This window comes from Parasteatoda tepidariorum, chromosome 2 (assembly GCF_982258835.1).
Source record: "Parasteatoda tepidariorum strain Cologne lab strain chromosome 2, Ptep-v5.0, whole genome shotgun sequence".
NCBI classification, from domain to species: Eukaryota; Metazoa; Arthropoda; class Arachnida; order Araneae; family Theridiidae; genus Parasteatoda; species Parasteatoda tepidariorum.
The window spans coordinates 82,925,917-82,952,370 of NC_141756.1; the positions used below are offsets into that span (position 1 = coordinate 82,925,917).

A 26,454-nucleotide genomic window follows, 5' to 3' on the forward strand; every position below is an offset into this window, starting at 1 on the left:
TGTTCAACTCCGTAGCCTTGTAATTTTGAACCCAATCCAGAAGACAAGGGAATTCCTGGATCAAGTATTGAGAGAAATTTACCTTCGTGGAGGACTTTTTGATAGAACTAACTTGCATTTGCTTTACTTGGAGATAAAGACCTCGAAAAACCAGGGCTAAAGAGAATAGAAGGGCTAGTTCACTCCGCTCTTAGAGCTGAAGCTACGATTTCCCTCCTCATGACGTCACTGTGTCCACAGATCTCAGAGATCGCAAGCAAAGATAGGATAACTTAGCATCTTTCTCTTCGTAAAAATAAGTTATACTTTTTCTGGTTATTAGCCTTCAAACTTTACGTAATTAACACATTATTTCCGTTCATAAACATAGTTAAAAAAAAAATTCTTGGTTATTATATTAAAAAAAAAATACCATTTTAAACTTATAAAAATGTTTTGTTAGTTGGTGAAAATGACACGATAAATACTTTATTTTAAAAAGTTCAGTTTTAACTTTAACTATTAAGAAAAATGAAGGCATATATCGACACTTTTTTTATTTACATATTCTTTTATAACGATAAGTTAAGTTAAATTTAGAATCCCTGATTTTAAAATATGTCGTTAATGGCAATTTGTTCTTACTTAATCATTAGGAAACATCGACCTTAAACGCTAATTACTGAAACAAAATAATAATTTAGGTTCATAATGACATTAGAAATTTTACAATTGTTTATAGACATTTAAATTTACGATGATATAATTTATAGATATTTAAATTAAAGAGAATATAATTTTTAAAAAAAATCATAAATATTTAGAATAACTACATTGAAAAATATGTTATGAAATTAGGAGAATTTCAACTATATACTATATATTTTATTTATACTTTTTATTTACATTTTAATTTTCTTTGACTTTATCAATTTTTTAATTCTTTTCACCTGCCTTTCTTTATGAAGTAACGAGGCGGTTTCTATTTAGATAATGAATTTTTATAAAAGTTCTTTACGACAGAATAAACGTATTGCTGTTTTATATTAACTGTGTCATTTCGGAATCCATTCTTTACATAGTTATTCATTTACTTTAGGGAACACGCGAAAAATTATACTTTTTCCTTTTGTTTTTGTATTAGAATTTTTGAAAGTTGCAATCGCGCGAACTGGCATTTCGATAATAGTTTTAAATTCTTGTAATTTCACTGCAAAAACTGAGGAAAGTCTTTATAGAAAATAACAAATGTCTTAGAATAACTCGCAAAAAGAAATGATCCAATATTAGTTAGAGCTAGTAAGGCCAAACGCTCCGTTCTTGAAGTAAAAGCGCGAGCTTTGCGCCAAAGTGACGTCACTAGAGTGACGTCGGAGGATCGGTGCGGCAAGAGATACTTCAAAGGAGTGAACCAGCCCTTCTATTCTCTTTAGCCCTGTCGAAAAACGCTCTCATTTAGTCTGACGGCTTGGGAACTCTGACCCACGATCGGTTAACATTGAGGATATTTTTCGTCAGAATTGTGGTTGGTGCAAGCTAGGTGTTAAATTTGTATCAATCCACCATCTCTGGGATTCGAACCAGGTCACCTGATTGGAAGACGAGCTCTCTATCCCTTGAGCCATCATGGCTTTCAGATATGTAATACGTCTATTTATCTTAGCATGAAAATGTCACTAATTGCTTCAGTAAAAAGAAGTGTTGAATATTATTGATGCGGAGAAAACCAAGAACATAAAACTTTAAAGACTTAGAATACAAGTTGAATTTAATCTGAAGAGTTAAAGTTTTTTTATGAATATTTTTAAATGCAACAATTATCAACATTTATTTAGTAGTAGCATACCTTTTGATCCGCTCAAAAAAAAATCTCGAAGTTAATATTTGTTTCCATGAACATACTATTTTAAATAAATCATATCAGATATAGTAATTTGTTTCATGAAATATAAATAACATACTACATTAAGGTAAAATAAATAAAACCTTTTTTTATTTTTACGAAAATTGATTTTTTTTTCACTCAAATTTTTCTGCTTAAATTAAAGTTGTAAACCCTCCTAGTTGTATAGATCAGTGGGCTAAATTTTAAAACATTTGAACTAGTAGAATTTTGTTCGAACGTACTCCAAACAAAAAATAGCAATATGTATTACTATTTAATGCATTGTTTAAAATATTTATAACAATATACATTGCTTAAAATGTTCATAAAAATTAAATCCCTTTACTGTCATTGGAGAAAATGAATCCATTTCACTAAGAACTGTTAAACAATTTTATCTCCTCATGTAACTTTAAATTTTTATTAAATTTTTTTAAGATAAAACGTGAAATTTGGCTGCAATTTATCTTTTTCAGAACCATAATATGATATACCATAGTTTGAGTTATACCATAATTAGATCCGTAATTTTTTACAGTGCAGGACGTTGGTTTCATGGAGGTAAAAGCTTTACAATTTCTTGTCAAACTTTTTGATTGTGACAATGCAGTCAGAATTGCTCTCAGATTACTCTTTATTAAGGCTACATAAATCAAAGAAACATCGAATGTAAATAAATGTATTATGCAATATTAATTTTACAAAAGAAGTGTTGGTAAGACTTTTAATTTAATTAGTTATTTGTATTTTTTTTAGTTAGTTTTTAGTTTGTTTGTTTTTTTTAGTTATTTGTACTAATAGCATCAAATTCTTGATACTATTGTTTAAAATGAAATAACTGTAAGCGTGTTCTAGACGGTGTATTTACAAATAAAAAAAATTCTTTTGGCACATAAAATAGTTGAAAACTTATGTTTTCTAAACATATCTGTAGTTCAAAAATAATACGTTACTCGTTAATTGCTCCAGCAGTAAATAAATATGAAGCTTAATTCAGTGTCTTTATACCAACTACACTGTAAAAGATTCCGGATCGAATTATGGTAAAAAGTACAGGTATTTCTTACCGCGAAAACCATTTTTACCATTTTTTTATACAGAACAAGGAGTCTGATTTTTACTGAAATAATTACCGTAAAATAATTTAATCACTTTAAATTAAATAAATGAACAGCCAATGGGCTGATACTGTATACCTCAATTTAAAATGGAATTTTTTGTAGTGTAATTAAGTGCTTGCGGCCAGTGAAAAAGAATTTTGCACGTAAAATATCTGTGAATGAGACTTATGTATGCGTAACACATATAACCTTTCAGAAAAATTTATTCAACATTGTGCCTTGAACGGTAATATCGTATCCTTTGAAAGTTTTCTAAGTGTGAGTCTGCAAATAAAACATTATTAGCATATATTGCGTTTTCCATTATCATTTCAAGACTTATTTTCGACAAAAAGTTCGTAATTATAGACAGAAATGCGTGGAATTTGAATACGAAACAAATTTATTTTCTGGTTTATTTGTATTTTTTAAGCTGCAAAATCAACATAGCCTTTACTATGCTTGGTAAAATGATTTCGATTATGGATCACGAAAGAGGAAAAAGAAAGAAAAAAAAACCTCAAGGTCATGATTATAAAAGTAATTCCTTTTATAACACTTTTAGTTAATGAAAGGATTTCGTAGTGTAAAATGGTTACACCTCGATAGGCTTCCTGAAACACAATTCGTGATCTTTTTTTATTATTATTTCGTTTCCTTTTTAAAACTACTTATGTAGATGGCAGGATTCATCTTTATTATTTAATCCGCTTAAAAGTAATTGGTATTCACAAGTTATTGCATACTACGAAAACCACATAAATTTGAAGAATGAGACTTAAAAATAAATATAAAATTAACTAAAAAATCATGCACTTACCTATTGTTAGTTGAATTTAACTAAAAAGGGGGATTATGGTGGTTTCATATTTTACTAGAAAAGCTTGAATAGGAAATTTTCTAGCTGCATAAATTTAACTATTAGTATTATATGAAAATTCTGTGAATAAAAAATCTGAAATGTTCAGCTTTTTTATTTGCTCATACTTTTCAAGGATTTCTTTTTTTTAAAATTTATTCGAATAATATTTTTATATTAAATGACCTATCTAATAATCTAATCGTAAAACTATTTTGCGCTTTATAGGAAATAGATGTCGAGGTCGTGATTGTTTAAGTCATTGTTTGTCAACCGCAGGTCTGTAAACACTATTCAGGAGTCCGCAATCTTACTATCGCAGAAGAAGAACTTATTGAACTATCTTTAAATCATGGATTAAAATCACAATTTAATTCAATAAGCATTTATCAGTTCTGGGTAAAAACAAAACTAGGAAAAAGTATCCCGTTTGCAAAAGCAATTAAAATTTTACTTCCTTTTTATTCAACTTTTTTTTATATGAAACTAAATTTTCTGTAATGAATGTTATTAAAACAAGTTACCGAAATCATGTTCTTGCTTTGTGTGTTGCTTTAATAGGTTCGATACCAACAATTTAAATGTTAGTCATCAACAAACAAATATTATCAGCAGACACAAAACTTCAAATATGGTTTTGCTAGTCAGAGAGTAGTTACAATTTCTAGCGATAATTTTCATTTTACTATAATATGTAGATAAATTCAGCTTGTAGCTGCGAAGAGATGATTGAATCTTAACATTGTCGTCAAGAACAAAGGTACAGTTACAATTTTCATTCCTAATAAAAATGGATTTGCTGTAAAATATGCTTCGAAAATACGATCGTTACTAACACGGAATCGTGATAGTAATAATTAGCTGTAAAAATTAGCTGTCAAAAAGTCCTCCACGAAGACTAATTTCTTCCAATACTTCATTCAAGAGTTCTCTTGTCTTCTGGATTGGGTTCAAAGCTACGAAGTTGAACATTAGCAGTCGTAAACCCAAAATTGGATCAGCTATTCAACGAAGGTTGTAAAAAAATTTAAACAAAAACTATTGCGATAATTTTTTTTATCGAACTTATTGTATTAAAAGTTACCTCACTATTTTAATCTAAAAAAAGCGAGAGCTTTTTGTGTAAAGAATTCTGTAAGTTAATTATATTTCATTTCGATGAAAAAATAGATTTCTATCTATCAATGTCATTTTGTATATTCAATCTATGAATTTGTAGATTACTTTACTTAATTTAGTTATAAAATACTTGCATATGTTATACATATATATTTGCATACAAATATTTGTAAATTATTTTAAGATGGCAGTTATCACTGAGTATAAAACTCGTTGAGATGTGTAAGACTGGTTTGGTGCGATGGTAAAACTCGTTTTAGATGTTCGCAGGTCTGAAAATAAGATTTGAAACTTCGAAACATAAAACATTTTACAAGAATGGGATCGGACTTAATATTTCTTTTCTAGCTGAACTATTTGGTTCATATTCTCTAAAATCAGACATTGAATATATATTGGTTATTATTCTCTAAATTCGAGAATAAAGAATTTAAATTCGTTGAAAAAAAGATGTTCAAAATTAGATCATTTTTTGTGTCAGTTTTCGTTATGTAATCAATTTTTCACATTCTATCATTATATGTAATTACAAATAAGAAATATTTCGAAGGAATAGTCCATGTTAAACATATCTAACGTGGGCTATTCGTACAAACTACTATGCTCTTTAGTCTTTGAATTCTAATATTTTTTTAATGAAAAAAATGATTTTGTTAGAAAGTATCTTTTAAAGTATCCTTTCTTTCTCATGTTTTCTTTCCTTTTACAACCACATTTTGGTGAATGAACGTTTATTGTCAGGTATTATTTGTCAATTAATTTTGTCTCATGATGCAAAATAATATTTGTAGAAAACTCCTTATGACTTTGAGCTTTCTTTTAAAAAGTACAAAATCTACTTAGGAAATCGCATGAAACTTTTTAAATTTTTAACATGTTCAAGTCAGATTTTTTTTTAGTTGTCAAATACGATTAACTACAAAATTATGAAGAAAAAAAAATTGACATTTTTTCCGCGCATGGCAGCTTAAAACAACTACTTTAATTACTTATTGCACAGTTTTCAACGAATTTTGCTCAAATTTTACAGCAAGAAACTTGTAATTAATTTTAAATTGTTCGAAACATTTTATTAAATTTTATTCAATATTTTTAAAGTTATAGAAAAATCGTAAAAGGAAAAATTTAGTTTCTTTTTTTTTATAAAAATGTCCATATCTCCATAAATAATTATGCTAGGTTAACGAAATATTTCGCAATTATTGCATATAATAACCAAAATAAGTGTTGCAAATTACAAATTTACAGCTACATTTTTTGATATAGTGTAATTTATTGTAGGTCCCTCAAACCTCTAAAAGTTTTGAACTTCATTCATTTGTATGAGAAATCGCATGAACTGAACACTTCTGAAGTTTTAAAATGATTCTTAAAGTATTTCTTGAAAAAAAATATGAAAAAAATGTATTTGAATAGAAATGCTTTCATTATTTTTTCCAACTCCTGTACTGTCATACTTATACGACAAAATATGCAAGCGGTAATGGATTCTATATAATAAAAAAAAATTTAAGTTTATTGATTATTCAAAAAAAACGCAGTGATTTCACAACAGTCAATAACACACACAATCGAATTTTCATTTCACTATTTTAATAAGGCTCTCTGAATTCAAAATCAATACTCTTATTATTATGATGATGATGATATTGGCACAAACAATCTTTTCAAAATGATATACGATTCCTAAAAAAAGAGCTCTATTAACACTTGCTTTTCTCTATAAATACGACAAGCATTGAAAAGTGTCTGGAAATTGAGGGGAGAAATATGGTTTTTCTTTCTATTCTAGAAATTTATTACTTTTGGGTTGAATTCAATAAATGGTATAATACAGTAACTGGTGCCTGAATTGGATAAATTATTTATTACTAATTCACCTTTTCAATGAATTATAATAATCTATAAATATATTTATATTATGCGGCACTGAAATCACGGGTATTATGATATCCAAATTGGCAACAATTATTGTGATAAATCACAAAACACGCATTGTGACTAATAACGGACATTCTGTAATTGATAGATTTTATATTCATTTCTGAACAATTTTAAGAGATTTTATTTCATTTCTGAACAATTTTAGGAGATTTTATTACATTTCTGAACAATTTTAGGAGATTTTATATTCATTTCTGAACAATTTCAGGAGATTTTATTTAATTTCTGAACAATTCATGATATATTTATGAGAAAAATGATACCGATCACTATATATAAAATAAAATTTTTAAAACCATGCATATATAAAGCAGTGAAAAGTAATTCTATATTTTACGGGCATTTTTAAATTACGGTAACACTTTTTATAAAACTAAATTAACATTGTTTGTTTAGGACACATTCAACGTTATTTTAAAAAGAGCTGGGTTTTTTTTGGAATTAAATTGGAAATAACTTTTCAAAACTTTTTTTTGAAATAAGTTTTAAACTTTATATTTAAGTAACGAAAACATCATATCTTTTTTTCTCCTCTCTAAAATGAATTTATTTTTAATTCGAAAAAATATATCCCGTCAATTAGGATCTCCTAAAATAAATTTAATTTGGTAAAATACTTCTTATAAAATTGTCTTACTAAACCTTACCTTCATTTTATTTAACTTTTTTTTAAAACATATTTCACTAAAACTGTTTTAGCAGACGAAAACATCTTAAGTAATCATCACTGTCTTAAGAAGTAAGAAAAGAACACTAAAAAACTATCAAGACTTTTCAATGCTGGATGTCTACACATTTTACAATCAATCTATTATCGTGAATAAATATTCATAACTATTTATTCTTTTTCATTATTATTGCAGAGCTATACACAACGAGTTCTGAAAATGAGACACATAACGAGATATAAAGGAAAATTAACTAAATCCTTATAAATTTGATAATTTTTTTTATTAATTTCAATATTTAATAAAACATGGTAAACAGATCGGTTGAATATGAAGTCACTTCTTTTGCATTATATTGTTTGGTACTTATTTATATTTTAATAATCATAGGGTTTTGAATAATTTTTTTAATCACAATGTGAAATAATTTTGTTATGCTTTTAGATTCTATTATGAGGAGTTTTATCTTTTAATGTCTTTTGAAAACATTTGCTCTAAAACTGATTCACTATATAATTCATTGATTCAAAATCATTTTTACTAAGTAAAAGAGGTAGGTAATTAGCATATTTAAAAAAAACACATGTTGTCCATATGATAAAAACAAGTTAAAAAAGGTGTTTCCTTAAAAGAAAATCATTTTTAGTAGGGGGTATTGTTTTCCCGGAAGGCCAACAACGTTGAACACCTTTGAGGCATGGAGTCAATGAGGTTATTTATGAAAGGCTGGGCTATTCTGTCCTACTCCACCAGAACAGCTTTTTACAGTTTTTGGAAAGCTTGGGGGGTGGTAGGCATCCAGCAATTCGTTTGCCAAGAATGTCCCAAAAATACTTGATTAGATTCATGTCCGGAGTATACGCTGGCCAATTCATTCCTACGATTTTTTCTTCCAAAAAGTAATCATTCACCAAGTTAGCACGATGTGGCCTGCAATTGTCCTTCATTAACAGGAATTCATCTCCAATGAACTTCGATCTAAAATATATCTGATTTAATATATCTAAACTGAGCTGGAAGCTAAAACAATGACTTAGAAATATAAATTGTACAGTTTACCAAACTAATGGTAAAAGGACTTATAACCGTTTTTTTATTTTTTCGGAACGCTAGAAATCCAAATTTGTCCAATAATAATTTTGTGATACGTTAAAATAGTGAGAAAAGCAGTCTTATGACCACTCCTTGTTATACATTTAATTGAGAGCTCGTCATTTAATGCAATACAGTCGAACTCGTTTATAACGAGCACAAAGGGACCGTAACATGTACAGTCCGCAAAAAAAAAACGAATCACCCTGAATAACTTTCGTTCTAATGATCGGATTTTCACGAACTAAGTGTCAATCTTAATGGTTCCTGGGGGTGACCTCAAATATGTTAATTAATTAGTGCTAACTATTAATTAAGTTACGAAATCAAACACAAAAACGTACTTTCTCTGAATAAACATGCATTTTTTTTACATATTTGGATTTCTTATCTTCAAAATATAGGGGGTAGCCGCAATCTGGGAAATGTGGTCCCCATAGTTTGGTCAGGAGAGCGATTCAAAGTTCGTACCCCTTAATGTTAATTTCGCTTTTTGCGTTTTCAGTCATATTTTCAAAACTAATGAAGCAATTCAAAGAAAATTGCACCCACTCATAAAACTCATTTACCCAAAGATAATTTCATGCAAAAAATAATTTTTAATAATTATTTATTATTTTTTATTATTTAATTAAAGTGAGGATGAAAAAATATTGAATTATAAGGTATGAATTTTTTTATACCATATTAATCTACATATTTTTCAATTGAAAAATCTAAAGTTTCAACTGTTTTTATTTATTAGAAGCTGAGAAAAATTAAAATTAATTATTTTTAAAAAAATAATTTGGCGACAATAAAGAAATAACTAATTGGGGCGATTAATATTAAAATGTGATAAACTTGGTAGGAACTTGACTTCGCGCGCGTAGCGTAAAATTTCATTCATATTTTTTTCGCTAATAATCGTTTGCTAATCTTTTTATTTTTATTTCTTTCACACTATAAAATACGATGTTTCTTTTTTAGTCATTTAATAATTTATTTGCAATTTAGTAAAGAATTTTGAATAAAAAACACTTTATTCAACAAATGTCTAGTTTTAAAAAAGAGTGCTTCTGATAGAATACACCAGATTGTGCTTATTTAATGTGATTATTTTTTATTTTTTTTATTTTGTTTTTCAATAACTGATACAATTTCAATAATATACATACGTATGCATAGATTTGGAATAATATATTTATCAATTTCTTGAATATATATTTTATAAATATTAATAAAAATACGTAGTCAACATTTTTAAACATCTCTCACAACATCGCAAATTTCTCAACATCTTATAGGGTAAACTAAACAATGAAGGAACACTTAAGCTTAGCTTGCCTTTAAAAAAAAATTCATAAAAATTTCAAAATTTGTAATTTTAGCTAAATGATGGTTTCGACATATTTGTTATTAAATGCAAATTATGTAAAAAAAGTTAGATAACTTACATAATATTGTTTTAAGCTTTTGGTGGTTTAAATAATAAGTAGTAAGATGACCAAGTGAAGGAACAGTTCTTACCAGTGAATAAGCACTAAATTTTCCAGAGAATGAACACTTAATTTTGATAATGTTTGATGCTCGTTAGGAATCCATAGGCCACACAAATGTCTAAAAACAAGATTTTTCTTGGAATTACGACATATAACCATAGTTAATGATGAAAATTTTACTTTTTTTTTCAGTCATGGAATGGAAAGTAAAATATGTTTGAATACATAATTTTAAAAAAATGTTTTTCATTTTTTTCTCACAGTTTAATAGTCCGTTCTAAATTATGAATGTTTATCATTGTGTAATCTGATGATGTTTTTATTATTATTATAATTCGATCATTTTTTTTTGTTTAATCTTTTCCTCATATTTTTCAAGCTTTTTTTAAAATCTTTAAGTATTTTTTTTCTCTTCGTCATGAGTAATTTATTTCTTTTGATTTAGCCTTCCTCTTTTTTCCAAATTTTTGGCCAATGTAAATGTATCTTCGAAATTTCTTTTGATTTTCCAGTTCCATTTCAAGAATTCCTCACTGGATAATAAATGAGAAAAGGGAGTTTCGAAGTTTGAGTAAAACCCATCTCTCATTGACTTATATCTAGTAGTTACTTATGAAACCAATCGTTTTTGCAACTAACAATGCCTCAAGAGGATTTATCTCAAAATCGGTTTTCAAGATACTTTCATTATTAATGTTTGTTGTCTCAGCTTCAGACCCAAAATTTGATTATACAATTGTTCTTTTTGAAATAAATTCTTCAATATTGAGAAAAGCGAAGGCTATTGGATATTTGGGAGATTAAACTTTTCTATCAATGTTCCTTTAAAAATTTGCAACATAACTTGTGAGATTTCCTTCTCAAGCTTCTGAAGAAATAGCGCATCGTTACTCTCGAAGCATGTGTTTTGTTGATAAGTTGTCTTGCTCATTAACTCTTGGTGTCTGTTTTGCATGCATTTGTTACAGTCAACGTTTTCTACATCGAATGAAAAAATATCGCATTTCATAAAAGCATTTTAACTTCATCAGTTGATGCCTCAAATCTTATTTAAAAATGGATGTAAAATTTTCTAGACATATTGTTTTACAATTCTTTTGTTTTCAAGATCTAACGAGATTTCCAAGAATTACGTAGAAAACTAAACCAGAAAATTTGTTTTGAGGAACAAAACTTGCTCAGTTTCAAATTGATATGAGATTTATACCTATCCAGAAGAAGCAAAATTAGGAATTTGATTGCATTTTTAATTAGCCATGGGTAGAAACATTTGCAATATATTTGTAAAATGTTGCTGCGGTCATCGTTTCATTTCATGAATAGCTTTTTCCAATGAAATATGTAGCAGGGACTGATTCTGTAATATCTCTACGAATTCTTCTGTAAGGAAAAACTACCAATGGAGGTACTTTTTCTTTCCTAGGTACTTTAGAATATAAATCCTTATAATTTTTAAGGCCGCAGATTTTTCCCGTTTAAGGGCAGTATTCAACTCTTGTTTCATTCGCATTGTAAATGCAATCACTTTATAAAAGGATGCCAGGGCTACTTCCTTCCTAAAGATTCTCTGAAGTTCTTAAAACCAGTATTTCGAATATTATTCTCTAAGGGAAGTTTTGCCTTTTGAAATTATCTTCGCATTGCACTGAGTTATCGGTGGATGTCACCTTAAAAAAACTTCACCCATTTTTCACCTAGATAATTGTCTTTAAATGGATTTTTCCTACCAGTTCCCGTTAGGACATTAAAGACGGCAATAGGATAATAATTTAGCTAATTATTGGCACAAAATCCTGCAAAGATTCCATTCAAGCTTTTATTATTATATTCAGCTGTTATATTTAGTTAATAAACATAGTTTATTAAGGAGTCTAAGGTATGATGTAATAACTAATCACTACATTTATAAAGATAAATAATAAATTAATTATTATTATAATTCTTTAAATAAATTTAGCAATTAAATTTGCATATTTAAATGAAATAGTTATAGGAACTATTCATACAACATTTAACTGAATTTTAAGAGTCCTCTATGTCGCTGAACTACTAATTATCCAAGTAATATCATATTTCACACATACTATTCATTCACTGGGAAATCTATTCTCAGTGAAGGAACATGCCTGTTCCTTCACTGGTTAGAAGTTTTTTATTTTTTATTTTTAACATAATTTTGATTTATAATATGACAAAAGGTACAAGAAAATTAAAATTTTTCTTTTATTTTCATTAACTTGAAAAAATCCCAGTAAAGGAACACTTGTTTATACATTGGTTTTTCATCGTTCTGTAATCCAGTTAATAAACACCCCCTAATCTCAGTACTTGCTTATGTTATGATGCTTAAAATAAATAAAACGTAAATTCAATGACCATATTTTGAATTCTTTTTTTCACAATGAAAAGAAAAAGCATTATTATATGCAATTAATTGTAGTTTAAACGGATAACAACAAACACTGACCTTATAATTTTGTCAAAGAAACAAGGCGTTGAACAGATACTAACAAATTCAAAACTTTTTCCAGAGAAGACTCAAAGACCAGATAACTAAATGCATTGTTAAAGAACTTCCTATTGTTAGGTAATAAGCTACTCTTACCAATCAATCTAAATTAAAACGTTTAAAATCTTATTTCTAAGAAATATCTATGAAATGCTCCTTCATTTGTTGGTTTACCCTATATCATCCTAATCTTAAAAGAAATTTCCAGAAGTGTATCGCAGAACTATTTTACCAACTATTTAATAAAATTTTAACATTTTAAAATTCTTATTCTTTTCCATTTTACGTTTATTATTTCTTCATTAATATACTAATAATTTTTTAGAACTTTAATTTAGATTTTCTTTAATTTAGGTTTCCTTTTCAAATTATAGTCAAGTTTTTTTTGAAGAATTATTGTCTGCTAGCTAAGAATAAAACCTTGTTAAGAAATTAAAAACATTCAGCTGTTTAAAATTATTTAATGCAAAACAGCTGATTATTTACTTAGCATACTATTTTTTTGAAAAAAGAATATAAATTATTGATTGTCTTTTTTTTTTGTTTCTTGTGACTTCAACTTAGATTATCTAAAATAGTGTTGATGTTTTATAAGTCACTACAAAGAGGATAAAGATACCGAACATAAAAAGCTGTGGAATACGTAGCCAATTTTTTTAGTGTCTTAAAATATCTCAGTATCTTAAATGTCGTCCTACTATCTTAGTTGTGAAATTAAATTTTTAATTTTCTGACCACGTGTGATTCACTAATTATTTCATTATATCTTTTACTCTTTATGATACCAAGTAGATTTTTTTTTCTGATAATACACTAAACTATTTAGTTTAATTTTTTACTTTAGCATGATTTCCAAGATATTATTGTAGTATAATTTGTTATCAGGAAAATGCCTTATTTTGTTAATCAGGAAATACTGAAAATTGAAATTTGTAAGGATTCCGAAGCTGTGCACACAATACACAATTTCCGACCTTATTTTAATAAAAAAAAAATTTAAAAAAAACGTGGCAAGTAGGCTAACATACTTTTTACAGAAACTGTGAAAACTAATTTTTCCTATATTTCGTCAAAAGAGGATAAGAATGATATTGCTCCAAGAGACCTACTCAATAATTTCGCTATTTCCAGAATGAAATCTGTTTGATCGAAACATATTATTCCTTGAAAATTACACGAGGGAAAAATTAACTTTTATTATTTATCTAAGCTTATTCCATTTATTTAATGATAGCGGTATTAAGGTTAAGGATATGCGTCGGAAGCTCCGTTTATTATTATACTCTAAATGTATTAAATCATGTAGCTTGAATAATTTATTTTAAGTAAATTATTTAATAATTTTAAGCAAATAAGGGTGTAAAAATAAACTCGATCGAAATACTCCGAAAGTATACCCTGAAATATATGTCGAATAAACTTTGGAATCGATATATAAAAAATACCTTTTCAAACAACTTCGAGTAGGACGGAAACGCTAACTTGTTTAAAAAAGTTGTCCTTGTTACTATTTAATTTCGATTCCTGGTACTAGGGGACATTCCATTTTCACATTCGACTTTTGAAATTTCAATTGTAAACGGAATTTTTTTATGACCTTAAACTAAAATGTTAAGGCTCGCAGCAAAAAAAAAAAAATTTTTTTTTTACTGCATTAATTTTTTTACAAAGTAGTGAATTATTATTTTTTCTATCTAAGAACCTGTGCCTATAACATATGTAAAACTTATTTTAATAACGAGTGAAATAATTTAATATGTTGTGTAACTAAATGGATAATCCCAAGAAACTGAATCGAAAATATAAAAACTTCATTGATTTAAAAAAAATAATAGATGATAATAAAAATAGACATGTTTTGAGCGTCCAATAATAAAAGTCACAAGTTATCCAAGCCTGACAAGTCTTGAGAATGGGCGATTATATTTGAAAACTCGAAACATGTCGACTTTTACTTCCCTCTTCATATGTTTTGAAGCCAGTTGAGTTTTTATCGTCAATTATACTGTTTTACATTTGGGTCTTGATCATTATTTTGATAAGGATTTTACACTAGTTAAAGTAAATATATGCATTTTAATATTTTATCAGGATTCATATGGTCTTTAAAAATGTAAGAACATCAATATTGTAAAAGTTACATTTAACTTAAAAATTAACATTTTGACACCAGATATTTTGAGTTAATGAAATTAAATATTTTATCTCTTAAGTTTTTGTGCCCCCATTTCAGTATCTTAAGGATCTTACGAGCTCTGTTTAAAAAGAGATCATCAGATATATATAAGAAAGCAAAAATAACCATAGTAGCAGTATTTGGTGGTAAATGTAGCTTATCGTAATTGAAGAATATGCTGTGCGACATTTTATGGTGAATTTGCGAACGTATTAGTTTCAGAATGTATCGAAACATGAGGATGCTATTTGCTAATCGTCTTTATCCAAAGGAAACGATGTAACCTAAATATCTAGTAGAATGAAGCGATTTTTTAAGCAATGAATCCTACAATTTGCAACATATTATTTCAATATCTTATTCTTAAACATAACATATTTCAATCTTTTTAAAATGCCACTAAACATTCAGCAATTCCTTGAGTTATAGAAAAAAGAAATATCGTATATTATAGAAAGCCTTGTGAATGTGCATTAGAATTATTATACAATCTACATTTTATTTTTCAAGCACTTTTTTTTTCCTCAAACTTTCTTGCCTAGAAGACTCGATTAAAACTGTAAAAATGATTATCCCTAAAATTTTGTATATAGCTATAATAAGTTATGCTCATTTTATTTTAGTATAAAATCCTCGAATAAATATAGTAAAAACAGTGTAATCTAAATAATATCAGATAAAAAGTTCATGTATTTAAATTCTAAAAACTATCATAAATAATTTATAAATCGATTCAAATTTACTTTTCAAAGGAGATTAAAATAATATTTTTTTTGCTTTTTGGACAGAAATCCCCTAAAAAAATTGTTTATGGCCTGGAAACTTCGAGATATTTTCTATTAACAATAAATTAAGCCCCTCCGAGCAATCACTGATCATTATTTCAATTTTTTTACTATTAGAGTTTGGTTGCGTAGCAACCTAGTAAAATTAAGCACTCCTCTTTTGAATTAGTCAATGGGTTATCTTAAAATATTTATTTGCGCAGGCGACTTTTTTTGGCGGTTTTCTGGACTATCGCCAAATATATAAACCTTTATTGCGGCCCAATTTACCACCCAATTTTTTTAAAATTTTGTCTACCCCCACTAAATCAAGGGTCTAGATTCCAAATATGTAAAAAAAATTATATGTTTATTCAGAGAAAGTACGTTTTTGTGTCTGATTTCGTAACTTAATTAATAGTTAGCACTAATTAATTAACATATTTGAGGTCACCCCCAGGAACCATTAAGATTGACACTTAGTTCGTGAAAATCCGATCATTAGAACGAAAGTTATTCAGGGTGATTCGTTTTTTTTTTTGCGGACTGTACTCGTTAAATCCGAGTGCTTGTAATAAACGGGTCCTTAAGGCAGACGTGCAACCAGAAGAGGGGGGGGGGCTTGGGAGGTCAAATGATTGAGTTGACTTAAAATTTAATTAATACTTACTTACTTTAATTACATTAATTAATTTAATTAAATATTTATCTTAATTTAGTGATAACTAACCCCTCCCCCCAAACCAGCAAAAAATTTCTAGTTGCGCTACAGTCTTAAAGGAAAGGAAATATAAACGGAAAGAAAAATAAAAGAAAAGATTCTTACCAAAACATTTATTTTTTTCATTAATCTACATATTTAAAATAGTTTGTCAGCTTACTTTTAACTCGCGCATTTCATATCATTTTGAAAAAAAGATAAGACAGAAAGACTAGAAAGATGAGAAAAAAGATTGCCAGACAGAAAAATATTGCTCGCTAAAACCGGGTCTTGCTTGTTAAAAGCGACTTCTGTTCCATAGACTTAACATTGATCCAACCAAATATTCTCGTTTCCCTCGTTAAATCCGAGTTCTCGTTAAATCCGAGCTCGTTATAAACGAGTTCGACTGTAATATAATTTTTTTAGTTCCGTAGACTTGCAATATGATGTTATATAATTTTAAACATTAAAACTAACTTTAAAAAATTTAACGTTTTTTAAGTTACAAAATCAATGAATTAATTTCCGTTATTCTCAATTAAAACAAACCAGTTTCCGAATTGGGAAAACGATAGAAAATTAATTGTCTGTTGAAAGATTTTTTTTAAGAAAGGAAAGTAGGGAAGATCAACAATCCTTAAAAAAACCTTTTTTTTTTTTTTTTTTTTTTTTTTTTTAAAGAAAAAGATAAAAAGAGAGTAAAGGATGACTGACCTACATGAAGCAATTTTTCAGAAACTTACGTCACGTTATACAACTGCTTAGTTCGTTGGTTTCTTAAATTAGTCTCTTTCTGTCCCATCTATTCTTATGCATTGTATTATTTTCAATTTAATTCGAATTGTGACTAGTTCACTACAGTAATGATTTCTTTGAAATTAAAAGCAGATTTAAATACGTGGATAAGGACTGAAATGAAAGCAGAATTTACTTATTATCTTTGCTAAAGATTTTCGATTATATGATGGAAAAGACTAACATTTTATAGGATTTTACGAATTTGAATCTGCACTATAAATACCATTTTAAATACAAGTGAAAACTTGGGTTCCATTTCATGTTACAACACGTAGTAAACAATGGTCTTCTTTTACTATCCTTCTTTTTCTATGGTCTTCTTTTTCTACGGGGCACAATGGTCTTCTTTTTCTGTGGTGCACAATGGTCTTTTACCATCCTTCTTTTTCCATGGTGCACAGTGGTTTTCTTTTCTCATCCTTCTTTTGCCACGGTGCACAGTGGTCTTCTTTTACCATCCTTCCTTTGCCATGGTGTACAATGGTCTTCTTTTGCAACACCTAGTTGCCCTGGTGTCACATGCCGCCCAATTTTTCGATGATAGATGAATTAAATGTAAGATGGGGTAACCCAATATACTCACTAGATTCTGAAGAATTGATATAACGAACCGATGAACTTACGACCAATCTAATTGATTCACGAATCTCTAGCTCTTCCCAGTGTCTTTCATACAGTGAATCACAGCTTCAAGATCTGTGTTAGTTGAAATGAAAACAAGTAATCCGACACTGCGCTGTAAACTAACATTTATACAGTAAATTTAATTAATACCCTTGAAGGTAATAAATAAGTCTGCACCAATGTTTCTTCCGTAATTACACGTTGTTAATTGTCGAGTTTCGATGTTTAGTACTTATTAAAAGTTAAATTTTAAATCGTGGATATTTCCTTTTCATCATTTGTTTTATTCATGTGAATTATTTTACTTGCAGTTGTCATAAATACTCACATCAGAAATGGAAATAATTATGATTATTATTAAAATTACAAGGTAAATCTTTTGAACTACGTTCTTTTGTCTTTTGAGTTGTATCACTTTCGTAAAGAGTTGTATGCCTGAGGGAAACTTCTCAATTAGATACTCCTAAAAAGAGAGGAAACTAACTTAATTAACCAAAAAAATGAAAGAAAAGCTTCAATCCATTTTTGAAATTAGTTTGTTATTTCTAAAAGCATGCAAAGATATTTTAAGTTTTAATGATATATAACTTCATAATTAATAGAAATCTATTAGAATAATCTATGGTTATGTTTAATCTAATTCAGGGGTTCCGGTGAGTCCTAGGTTTCCGTCATTGGGGTTCGAAGATTAAAGAAAAAATTTGAACCAGTTTTATGATTTTCAAAGCTTGTAATTAAATTTATATCCAATTAATAATCCATTACTTTACATTTCCATTATTTTTATAAAATTACTTGATTGAAATGCTTGTGAAGAAAGAAATTTCAAAATAACGTTTTTTTTTTCAATTAACAAAATAATGAATTTTAAAAAGGATATATGCATTTGTGAAAAACTCCTATAGGACTTGGCTCCGAATAAAAATAACCCATTCAACAATAAAGTATGTTTCTTCGAAAACCATTTTCTTTTTCCGTTTTTATTTTAATTGAAACCATATTTCAGCCCATTCATTTTTCAGTTTATTTATGCACTAAATTCAAATTAATTAAGAACTGGACTATAAATGCCGCTCCAGGTCTGAGGAATATTCAACCCTTCTGACATAAAAACCAATTTTAATACTAAAATTGACAAGACGATATGATAAAAGAATTTCATTCACTAAATATTTTCAAAATAATTATGAAAGTTTAGATCATTACATATTTTCAAAATAATTAATAGTCTTTCATTAATTAATAATTTCACAATTTCTAATGAAATAGATTCAGTCTTGGGGTTCTGTCGAAAGGAAGTTGATCATTTAGGGTTACATAGCTTAAAAAAAAATTGGGAACCGCTGATATAATCTATGGTTTGTAATCTATTTTGCTCTTCATATTGCTTCGAAATATTTATCAATTGAAAAAGGATAGATTCTTAATAACTTTGGTAAGAGATTTTAAGTTTAATGGATTATATTGGATAGTCTGCCGAAGACATTCATCTCTTTTCTGCTCGTCACTGAATTATGTGAGATATTACGAGATAATGAAACATGGTACACTTAAAAACACAAGTCTTCTTGTATTTGAGTCAAGCTTTAAGAAGCTGAAGCCCTTAAACTAGCATGTGTAATTTTTATTACTTTGTAGATTCATTGATGTACCACAAATCTCTTGTTCTGCAGTCAAAATTGAAGAAGTTTCTGAATCTCTCAAACTAGCACATGTAATTTTTATTATTTTGTAGATTCATTGGTGTACCACAAATCTTTTGTTCTGCATTCAAATTTTAAGAAGTTTCTGAAGTCCTGAAACTAACACGTGTAATTTTTATTATTTTGTAGATTCATTGGTGTACCACAAATATTTTGTTCTGGAGTCAAAATTTAAGAAGTTCCCGAAGCCCTTAAACTAGCACTGTGTAATTTTTATTATTTTGTAGATTCATTGGTGTACCACGAATCTTTTGTTCTGCGGTCAAACTTTAAGAAGTTTCCGAAGCCCTCTAACTAGCAATGTGTAATTTTTATTATTTTCTAGATTCATTGGTGTACCACTAATCTTTTGTTCTGCTATCAAAATTTAAGAAGTTTCTGAAGCCCTCAAACTAGCACTTGTAATTTTTATTATTTTATAGATTCACTGATTTACCGCAAATCTTTTGTTCTGAAAACTTTTACGTTATAAATTCTGAAGTTTGCTCCTGTTTCTTTTTCCTAAAAAGTAAAAAAAACTACTTTTAACAAATCAGTTGGATTAGGAAACCAATCTAAATGCAAACATCAAAAACACAAGATAGAAAGAAGCAACAAAAAAAAGTGAAAAATGCAGTTTTCGGAAGATGTGTCAGGGAAGGAAAGAGGTGTGTTTAGGAAGTTTTTCTTTGTGTGGTTCCTTTTAGTTAGCGGTGTTTCTTGTTTTGGCTGCAGCGTCGAAAGATTTCTTTAGATACTCGTGTAAGAATTGACGTCAGCAACATCCATGAAATGTGTTTCCATACTGTAAATAAGAAGAAAAAAAAGGTCGTGGCACATAAAACAGAACACTGGCTCCACTCTCATTTTTTTAGAAAAGTTACGGGGCTAAGACTGAAATTTTATTTTTTAAATTCGAAACGGGATTTGTATAATTTTTATTAGGCTTATTTTAGTTTTTTATTATTTTAAACAAGGTGTATGGTGGGCTCGTAAAAAAATGGAACAACTTCTTTTTGACACAAACTCTTCAATTGGTTATCTTAGATTAGCGCATACACAAGAGTTGAATGGGTGATGCTTTAATGAATCTCTAACATTCTAGTTTTACTTAACTGACAAATTTTTAAATTTTACCAAACATAAAAAACATTTTAAAATCATTTATTTAATTTATTTAGTTGTATTATTATTCTGTTGCTCTTCTATTATATCTTTTGATTTATTTAAATGAAGATATCATGAGTGATTTATAGTTTTCCTTACCACATTTGTTACGCTTATACCATTACCATTTAGATTGTATAATTACTTTTTGTAATTATATTATTTTCTGCTATTCAAATCTTTTTTTTTTCTTATTCCTTTTCAATTTATTATTTATTGAAACTCTAATTAAAATATGTATTTTATCCTTACTGGAAAACTAATACCATTAATATATGTAAAAATGTTTTTATAATTACTTAAATAGTGTAGTGCATAAATAAGAAGAAAAGGCTTCGCCATGACTGGCCAATCAAAAACAGAATCTATTCCACACACCTATAAAATTGAACTCATTAGAAAGGGAGTCTCTAAGCTATGCTACAGTTTTCAAAAAAAAAAATCTGAGCACTCATAATTTCGAGGAGCCTCTCAAGCTGTTTTAAGAAGTTACTTTGTGAAGTATCCACTTTAGAGATGCTTTTTCTTATATCTCCTTCCGAAAGTTCCTCTTTCTTAAAAGAAAAAAAAACACTTTAAAACTTTGAGCTGTGAGAAAGAAACGGGCTGAAACGCAAACAAACAGTTTTTCTTACCTCATCCGTAAATTTCTCCTGAAATTATTTATTTTAGTAGCGGTTGTTAAAAGAAAAAAAGGAGACGTGAAATGCACTTGCGTAATTTAGCTCATATTGGTCATGAATTTGTAGCTTTTTGAAATGAAATGTGCAAGATTCAAATAGATCCAAATAAGTAATTAGATTCAAAATCTGTTATAGATCAAACTTATTCACGTAAAAACAAAATATTACGAAATAAAGGAACTTAAATGAAATGCACAAGATTCAAATAGATCCAAATGAGTAATTAGATTCAAAATCTGTTATAGATCAAACTTATTCACGTAAAAACAAAATATTACGAAATAAAGAAACTTAAATGAATTGTACAAGATTCAAATCGATCCAACTAAGTAATTAGATTCAAAATCTGTTATAGATCAAACTTATTCATGAAAAAGCAAAAAATTACGAAATAAAGGAACTTAAATGAAATGCACAAGATTCAAATAGATCCAAATGAGTAATTAGATTCAAAATCTGTTATAGATCAAACTTATTCACGTAAAAACAAAATATTACGAAATAAAGGAACTTAAATGAAATGCACAAGATTCAAATAGATCCAAATGAGTAATTAGATTCAAAATCTGTTATAGATCAAACTTATTCACGTAAAAACAAAATATTACGAAATAAAGGAACTTGAATGAATTGTACAAGATTCAAATCGATCCAAATAAGTAATTAGATTCAAAATCTGTTATAGATCAAACTTATTCACGTAAAAAGAAAATATTACGAAATAAAGGAACTTAAATGAATTTTACAAGATTCAAATCGATCCAAATAAGTAATTAGATTCAAAATCTGTTATAGATCAAACTTATTCACGTAAAAACAAAATATTACGAAATAACGGAATTTAAATGAAATGTACAAGATTCAAATAGATCCAAATAAGTAATTAGATTCAAAATCTGTTCTAGATCAAACTTATTCACGTAAAAACAAAATGTTACGAAATAACGGAATTTAAATGAAATGTACGAGATTCAAATAGATCCAAATAAGTAATTAGATTCAAAATCTGTTATAGGTCAAACTTATTCACGTAAAAACAAAATATTACGAAATATAGGAACCTAAATGAAATGTACAAGATTCAAATAGATCCAAATAAGTAATTAGATTCAAAATCTGTTATAAATCAAACTTATTCACGCAAAAACAAAATATTACGAAATAAAGGAATTTAAATGAATTGTACAAGATTCAAATTGATCTAAATAAGTAATTAGATTCCAAATCTGTTATAGATCAAGCTTATTCACGTAAAAGCAAAATATTACGAAATAAAGGAATTTAAATGAATTGTACAAGATTCAAATAGATCCAAATAAGTAATTAGATTCCAAATCTGTCATAGATCAAGCTTATTCACGTAAAAGCAAAAAATTACGAAATAAAGGAACTTAAATGAAATGTACAAGATTCAAATAGATCCAAATAAGTAATTAGATTCAAAATCTGTTATAGATCAAACTTATTCACGTAAAAACAAAATATTACGAAATAAAGGAACTTAATACTACGTAAAAAGCAAAACTTCACAATTACCAAAATAACTTTTTAATTTATTAAGATCTTAGAAATAAAAGTTTCGAAAACATTTACTTCTTTTATTTCAATTTGTCTGCAATCTTTGTAAGGTGCTCAATTAAATCTTGTTTTCTTCCAAATTGAACCATAGTATGACGCAATAAAATTTTAAACCTTCAGATCACATATACTTGATTGCGTTGATTCCCCCTTCACGGTCCGTGATTTGAACCCAATCCAGAAGACAAAGGAACTCTTGGATCAAGTATTGTATTGACTGAAATTTGCCTTGGTGTAGGATTTTTTGACAGAATTAACGTGCATTTGAGTTGCATGGAGAGGAAAAACACAAAAACCTTCCACAGTAAGCCCGCCGGCAAGGGGACTCATGATCTATATACCACTGAGAATATTTTTACGTCAGCATTGTGGTCGGTACGAACCGGATGTGGAATTTGTATCAACAAGCCATAGCCGGGATTCGAACTCGGTTCACCTCATTGGGAGGCTAGCACTCTATTCTCTGTAGTCACCATGATTCTAACGTTATTGTGGTAAAAACACGCTACAAAACTTCTAACTAAGTATTGTTTGTAAAGGATATTATAGTCAATCCGTTATGCATCTTTACGAATACCGCCAAATGGGGTTACTTTTACCAGTTTTAAATATCTAGTTATAATTTCGTGTGTTTCACTATTAGTTAGAGAGGAGAAATAATTCCTAAATTTAGTTCTGTCCTTTAAGCAATTGGTTTGTAACGTTTAGATACATTTTTTATGATTTCTCTTTCAGTAAAAATTCAAAAGTACCGAAAGAACCAGGGTAACTTTGCTGTCAAGATGTTTTTTATTGAAACTACGTCTGGAGTCAATTGTTCGGAAATTGGAGTCTTTGCAAAAAACCAAATGAGCAAAAAAATCTATTTATCTTCACAATCGGGCATTAGGAAATCTAATTCGATTGAAATTTTCATCGAACCCTCTCACACTATTATAATGAAGTAAACAAGCATCAATTAAATATTTAAATTTTAAAAGGAGTAAATATTTACTTATAACCATGGCATTTATCTTTTGAATTATTTGAATATGAGTTCTATCAAATACCGAAATCTGTTATTTATATTGATTTTATCTGTATTCTGTTGATAAAACGTTCATTGCGCGACGCTTTTTTTTAAAAAAAAAAAAGAATTTTATAATCTATATATCTGAGAATAGTTGATCTATTAATTTGTCCTAATATTCGTAAGCATTTTTTTCTGGAGATTTTAAACTATAGCATCTTAAAAAAATTGCACCTGTATTTTAATAATTTGCTTTTTTGTATAGGTCCAGTTACCCACCCCATGCTTAATATTTCAGAATCTTCGTCAAAAATAAGGAGAAAAATATGCAAAATAAATACCTCAAAAGTGTGGAAAAAATATTATTAAAATTCAACAAATCTTGAAGGTCAAGATCATTTAAGTCTGAATGACCGCGAAATTAAAATCATCAAATATTGCATAATTGTTCGAATGAAACTGAGAAAAAGAGTACAGGAAATAATTAGAAATGCTTTTTAGTCCCTTTCTGACTACTGTACAAGATTTTAAACTTTCATCCGGCCTCGATAATGATTGACTTTAATTGAAGTTTTGTCAGATTTTAGTATTGTAGAAATTTTGTTTTTCCCATTTAAATATTCATGTACTCAAGGTTAATTCATAGTAAGGGTAGATCTTGCATGCGTTATCCTTTACTTTACATGCATATTTTTTTGCTTCTTTTGAAACCATAATTATAAATGTGGAGAACGCCAAAAAAACGCCACCCTGAATAACTTTTGATCTAATTATCTGATCTTTACGTTCTAGGACTCAATCTTAATAATTCGAGGTGTTATTTCAAATATGCTAATTAATTAGTGCAGACAATATTTTAAGTTACGAAATCGGACACTATAAAACACACTTTCTCTGAATAAACGTACCTTTTTTTCGACGATTCAGATTTCTGACTCCAAAAGATGCAAGGAGTAGCCGCAATCTGAGGAATATGGTCCCCATAGTCCCCTATAGACCCGAAATCGGTCGAATAGTTCCTGAGAATTTGAATTTTAAAAATGCCGTATCTTTAAAATTCGATTTCTCAGGAACTATTGAACCGATTTCGCTCAAATTTTGTATTTTGTCATGCAAAATTATAGAATTTAAAATGATGTAAAAAATTATATACCTTACAATTCAAAATTTTTCTGACTATTATTAAATAAAATAATAAAGAATAATAAATCTTTACATGAATAACTTTTTTTTCATGGATTTATCTTTGGAGAAACGAATTTTATTATTGTGTGCAAAAAATTTTCAATTCGCTTAAAAAGTTTTCGTGATAAGCAAGAAGTGAAATTAACTTTAAGGAGTCAAAATTTCGAATTGCTGTACTGACCGAACTATGGGGACCATATTTCCCAGATTGCGTCTACCCTCCTATATTTTGGGGATCAGAAATCCTACTCCTAGATCCGATAATTAGGTCAAAAGTTATTGAGAGTGGTCAGTTTTTGTGGCGCACTGTACTATTAAGACTATTAGATTTCTATTAGAGATGATCATAAATCAATTAAATAGTACCTACTTCATCACAGAAGAATTCGCATTTATATATTTTGTATTAAGGAATTATCTATTTTATCATTAACCAATTTTCGGCCAAAAGTGCTTTAACACACCAACTCAATAATTTTTTTAATTACATAGTGATGAATATTTTTTACTAAACTTTCTTCTGATATCGTCAAGGCTTCTGAAGATATCTGTAAAATATTAAGAATTCAGTTTAAACGAACACTTTCTGGTGAGAAATTTTTAAACTTCGCTATTTTTTTTACTTGAAAGGGTTATTAATAAAGTTTACTTTCTGAAATTATATAAATTATTCTATTTTAGATTAATTATATGTTTTTATGCTGGATTGAAGTTACAAGTTCTGTAAATAAGATAAAAATTACATAAATGTCATGAAAAAGCTACATATATTCACGATTTTATTTCTTAAATAAAATATTATTTTTCATGCACAAAACTTCTTTTGTGTTAATAAATATAATTTAAGCATATTTCAATGAAAATAATACATCATTTTATAAAATTTCTGTGCTTGTCCTAAAATGGGTTAATCGTAGTATTATAATATATTTATGGGTAAAGCTCATATCTCGCTAACTATCGAAAAAACGTTAACCATCCCTTTAGAATTGCTTTCGCTGTCTCATTGGATTTCACGCTTATGACTGCTCACTTGTTTGATACTTCGGTTTTCAGTTCTTTGTTTCTGACACGGAAAGGAAACAATATTGGTTTTTTAGCAATCTACATACGCCTTATATATTAAAATAGATTTTTTAGTAAATAATTACATATTTGATATTACATAACTTTATGCGAAGCATATTTCCAAAATCAATATTATCTATTTTATTTGAAAATATCTTTATTGTCCGTCATCTATGTTACGCTCTTCATTTCTTTTGCTTTGAATTAATCACCCAAATTTTAAATAATCAAAATACAAAGCTCATTGTGCTGTGATTGTAGTAAGATAAAATTTGCATTAGCTCATTTTCTAAATGTTATAAATGTTATGAAATATAGATTTAACTTTCACAACCTTTAATTAACATAGTTTATAAGTTATAATGGTCATGGTAAGAGTAA

The 26,454-nt window shown here is 28.1% G+C and overlaps 1 protein-coding gene across 5 annotated transcripts in view; it reads left to right on the top strand.

Moving 5' to 3' along the window:
- Positions 1-26,454, top strand: part of LOC107441665 (band 7 protein AGAP004871) — a 101,585-nt gene that overhangs the window by 61,166 nt on the left and 13,965 nt on the right. The window lies entirely within an intron of this gene.